This window comes from Hydra vulgaris, chromosome 03 (assembly GCF_038396675.1).
Source record: "Hydra vulgaris chromosome 03, alternate assembly HydraT2T_AEP".
Taxonomy (NCBI): domain Eukaryota; kingdom Metazoa; phylum Cnidaria; class Hydrozoa; order Anthoathecata; family Hydridae; genus Hydra; species Hydra vulgaris.
This window is the reverse complement of record NC_088922.1, coordinates 7,380,410-7,386,197: the sequence shown is the minus strand read 5'-3', so window position 1 is coordinate 7,386,197 and position 5,788 is coordinate 7,380,410. Positions and strand designations below refer to the sequence as shown.

Below are 5,788 nucleotides of genomic sequence, written 5' to 3'. Positions count from 1 at the left end.
GTCAGAAATAGGAAATAATAGGCTCAGAATCAGGGCCGTCCCAAAGAGATTTTAAAGGGGAGGGGGGAGGTTACGTGTCTGTTTTTTGCCGGCTAGAGCCAGAAAATTTTTTTTGCCCACAAACTTATGTAAAAAAAATTAATAAAAAGGTCCTCGTTCTCCGACATTTGCCAACTGCCAACTATAAATCCAAATTTGCCGATGCCAGCGTCCAATATGCTAACTAATAAAATTCGTAGGGGGGGCCAGACACCTATTTTTAATGTTACATGTTCAACTATCGTTCTATGCCTACTGGACATTGAATTGTAAATTTTTTTTTTTTTTAATTTTCTAATGCACAATTTTAAATTCCGAGAACATTTCAGATAACAATTTTTTTTTTACAGTTTATTTCACTCTATTAATTGCTATAATTTGTCGTGTTTTGTCGTTTTTTTTTACATTTATTTAAAATACTTTATCTTGAGCAAAATGTGTTTTTTCTATTAAAAATATCAACTATTAATTAAAAGATCCTTTTTTAGAATTAAATTTGCTTCTTCCTGAAAAAAATTGTAAACAAAAAAAATGTGCATTTAATTTAAAATTCTCGATTTTAAAATAAACCACAAATAAATAGCAATTCAGTTTTAGCCTTCCATAATATTCTAAGATAACTTTGTAAAAAGCTTCAATGGATCCTTTATCCATGCACTTACTAATGACATATTTTTTTTGACATTTGCTAGATGCTCAGTGGTCGTCCACAAGTGGGACAAATTCAAGTCGTGTGAGTCTTTTTCTTTTAAATTATGCGGGAAAGGCCTTGTTATATGGAAAGCTTATTTATAGATTGAACAAAGCACTTTGTTTTTATCGCTGTTATGTAAAATCCATTCATGTTTTCCTTACCAGCATTGTTAAAATTTTTTCAGTTTTTTCATGGACTGTCTTAAACAAACAATATGACTGCCATCGTTACGGTTTTACAGTAGAAGAACGCAATGAAAACTTTAGTTTTAGTTAAGCGCGTTCTCTTCTACATAAAAACCGGCACAATAGCAGTCATAGCAAAGAAAAAGACGCTGACTCAACAACACGTGTTTCAACACCAATTTCATTTTACCGACTGAACAAATAATAAAGTCACTACCGTCTAAAATTTTATCAACATTTTTAGATTCAAAGCAAGCAGCAACTGCTTCAACTTGTCTTTCTATTCCTGAAAAGTATTCATTGACCTACTTCATTGTACTAATAAACACTTATTATATATAAAGTCGTTAATTTTAATGTCCTGTTGGACAATTCAAATGTTTTCCGAAAAATTTATGTTTTCTAATTGAAACGGAAAATATAAATTACATTAGTTAATTACAAATACATTACTGCCAATGTGTCGAAGCTATTTCATGTGAACCCGTGAATAAACAAGACATAGTTTAATTCATGTGAACGCGTGAATAAACAAGACATAGTTTAATTCAAAAAATTAACAACTCTATAGTTTTTATGCTGATTGTATTTTATGTTTTTTTACTCATCTCAAACTCTTTTGAGACTCATTAGAAGCTTGAAATATTTGTAATCACTTTATTTGAACTAAAAAATTATTTTCATTTTTAAATATTTAATGGGTTGCCAGACGTAAATGGGTAGCCAGACGTCAGCTTTTTACAAAGTAGAGCACGCTAAAGTCTAAATTCAATAAGTTTTGGGCCAAGTCCTCGAGCCCTTGCGCGTTCTAAGCCTATGAATTACTTACAAAGTAAAATACTTTTTTACATGTTGTAACTAAGTGTTATATCACTTTATTATTTCTGTGTGCAAAAGGAAAAGGGAGATGAGTCATGAAATGTAACTTAGAAGCAGAAGCAATATAATATTGGTGCAGTTGCAACTTTTGTGAAAAGTACGATTTCAAGCCTTGTATAATCGAGTGCTCATTTTTTAAGGGGATATTAAAATTTTTAACCTTTTTCCTTGATACCTAATAATATTATTATTCGAAAGCCGTGTATAACTCATTTTCGACATTTTTTTAGTCGTCTCCTTTTTCTTTTGGCACACAGAATTGATGTATCTAGTTAAACCTAATTTGTTTTGAATGAAATTTCTCTTTTAAATTCGTTTTTTCCACAAAAAAATAAAAAAAATTTGTCGGAAAAAAAATTATTTAATACATTCAAAATGTTTTTTCTAAATTTTTTTAAAATAGAATTTATAAATAATAACAGTATTTAAACATAATGAGCAATATGTAAATAGAGTTTAAGAAGAAAAAATCAAATGTAAAACGGATAAAAACATAGTTATATTTTGAAAAATATAGAGGAAATAATGTCTGTATAAAGGTTTACCGGTGTGCCGGTACCGGTTTATTATTTAAATATTGTATTTGTATTAGATTAAATATTTTTTAAAAATAGCTTTTTATTCTACGTATGTCCGGTTTTATGTCGTTTACAAAGTAATGAAATAAAGATCATAAAATTTTGTTCTGGGGTTACCAAAATTGTTATTAAAAGGTTGTTAAGGGTTTATTAAAGAGATTCTCGCATGGGTTGTCAAATGATAACAGAAAAAGATTAAAAAAATGTTTATACGTTCTGATTATTTTAACTCTTTAAGATCAGTGTTTAAAAATAAACAAATTTAATTAATAGTTTGAAACAATAAAGGTATTAGAGGTTTATAGAAGTTATCAAATGATCAATATTATATTTCTTTAATTACATTAAATCTTTTTTTAATTTTGCATTATAAAATGAAGAGAACTAGACAGAAAGAACTTTGATATTTGTTTACATTAAAAAAATGAAGTCGTTTATTTCTTTTTTTTTCTCTTGCTTTTTTTTTTTTTTTTTTCTTTTATAAATTTTTTTTTAAATTTTTCTCTTAACATGTAAACAAGTACCAAGTTCATCTCCAAGAAAAATTCTTACATTTTGATTACTTACAGTTAATAGTCGAATAACCATGCTTTTAAGAGTATGCAATTAGAATAACCATATATGTTTTTTCATAAAACATAAAAACCACTCAAACCTTTATTATAATAATGTTGGTGCTATTAGGGAGTAATATTCTTAACTTTATTATTAAGGTTTTTATTTTAATTTGATTTTTAATTTGATGCTATATGTAAGCTTTATAGATAACCATTGGAAGATTTAAAAAATATGAGGCGAGGCGGGTCAAATATTCAACACTTAACCAAAAATATCAAACAACAAATGGGGTAAGATGATAATATGAGAAATCATATAATTAAATGATAACATCTTTCGTAACATAATCAACAGGATGTTTGTAAATGTTCGAACTTTTCCGAAATTAATTTTAGAATTTGTTTTTAAGTCACGTATGTTGATAGATTTATCGTCGAAAAAATTGGCGGCGGTTTTTTTAGTTCCATTGTTATTGAAAAAAACTTAATTACGTTGTCTCCTACTTACTGACCTAATATTAAAAAATAAATTACTTATAAATACCAATAAACCTCAAGTAATAACTGCGAATTTGTTTGTGTACATTTTTAATTGTAATTAATAAATACTTTGCGCTTTCATTGTTAGAGATTATTTCAGTCAGAAACCATTTTCAAATAAGTTAGAGAAAGTTACGGATTGGAAGCAGAGTGTTTATAAACGGTTTGTTCTTTATTACTAATTAATAAGTTTTTTTTTAGACTCTCAATAGTTCCTCTAGTACAAATTTGTTTATTTTTCTTTTAATTATTTATAAATTATTGTTTAAAATTTTATTTTCACAACCGCAAAAAATATTATTTTCAAAATCATTAACAAGGTTTTACATACCCCAGGAAAAATGAATTCTTCTAGATGATAAGGTGCTGAAACACTGATTCATATAACGCGGCGAGAATTCTTTTATCACGCTATTTTCAGATAATATTCTTTATTTTCAATTTATACAATATTATTAAATAATTTATAAACCTTTCATTTGCACGATATAGCGGCAAAATCTCATATAAGAATTTTAAAGTTTACCCGACTTAGATAACTTGTCTAATTCAAAATATAAAAATAGTTCAAATACACACCGGGTTTGAATACTACATTACATTACACAACAAAATTGAAATTTCAAAATTTTTTTATACTACAGCTGGTTTCAATTTTTTACAAATACATTTGCAGTGCTGATGTAAGTAAATTAGTTAGGCGCATGCGTGTTTAATGTTTGTCTTAATCTGTCTAAAATTAAAATTTTTTGAAGTTTTTGATTTGTTTATGATTTAGAAAATTATGTTGAGAATGAAGTTTGTTTTACTTATCTTTACCTTGGCGTATGTTTCTTCAAAGAAGATGGAAAACCAGTTTCTCTGCCACTCGTGTACTTCCTATTATAATCTATGTCAACCGACTGTTTCGGAGCCTATTACTTGGCACCTTTTTAAAAAACTAAATCGCTGCATGCAGGAGTACGTAGACTGCGTTTCAAAATTTTGTGAAGAAAACTTAACGAACACTAAAAAAATGCTTAAAGCAAAACAGTTATTTCATTTAAAAATAAAAAGCCTTCAACTGGTTATATAAAAAGTGAATAATTTATAGATACTACCAATATTATTTGATAACATTTTGAAACTTCTAAGAACTTTGTGTAATATAAAATACTATGTAAATACATTTCAAGAAAAAATCTACTAATTTAACTTTTGTTTTTTGTTTTATGGACAATTTAAATTTATTTCTTTGGGTGTAGTATAAGATGTTATAAACACCACTAATCCCGCCATTTATCTTCACTAATCAAGCCATTCATCTTCACTAATCCCGCCATTTATCTTCACTAATCCCGCCATCTTCCCTCCCTCTTTCCCTCCCTAAAAAAAAACTTTAAAGCTGCGATAAGGTATGTAATACAATGATAAATTTACATTTTGTAAAAAATGAAAAAATATGGTAATGATAAAAATATTGGTCACTACTGAAAAAAACATAAACATATATATTTTATTGAACAACAACTTTTTTTCTTCAAAAAACTTGCAAGGTATAATCCATTTTAAATATAACTGAGAGTCACCTAAAACATGCGAGTTATACGTTTAACAAATTTGTCCAACAACCACACCTTTGTTAGCTTCCAGGTTTAATAAATATCTAAACGGGTTATAACGTTTATTTATTGATTAAACCCGTTGTTGCATCAATTATACTCAGTTTGTTTAGGAAAGCCAAAGATCATTGTTTTTATAAATCTTTTTCAAAATAGAAAAAGTATTTGCAGGGAATGAGCAACATTTGGTTCGAGTTTTTGAGTTTTAAAACTAAAAAAAAATTTTTTGATACTGATAACATATTCAATATTCGCGAAGTAAAACTATTTTCAGCCTTTGTTTATTTTGATTGCCGATTAATTGTTGTTAATTCAATATATATATGTATATATATATATATATATATATATATATATATATATATATATATATATATATATATATATATATATATATATATATATATATATATATATATATTGTTATACTGCAGTTACCAAATATGATATTTAAAATATATTAATAATTAGTTTTAATATTTAGTTATACCGGTTCTAATTAAAATTTCATTTAGAAAACTACATTTAACTGAAAAATACATATTCGTCATACCATAACAATATCGTGTAAAAATAAATAACTTACAAATTGTTAAATTATAATAATTAGTCTATGATATTGAATTTTTAAGTTAAATTTAAAATAATTTGTAATAATTATTAAAAAAAAGTTTAAAATATGCATAATAGGGTAGATTAGGGTAATATGATCCCC

General features: G+C 26.6%; 1 long non-coding RNA gene across 1 annotated transcript; it reads left to right on the top strand.

Annotated features, from left to right (window-relative positions):
- Positions 1–3,662: 3,662 nt before the first annotated feature.
- LOC124808701 (uncharacterized) lies at positions 3,663–4,666 on the top strand. Its single transcript, XR_010637372.1, has 2 exons — positions 3,663–4,155; positions 4,251–4,666. It is a non-coding gene; the product is annotated as an uncharacterized LOC124808701 (long non-coding RNA).
- Positions 4,667–5,788: the final 1,122 nt, after the last annotated feature.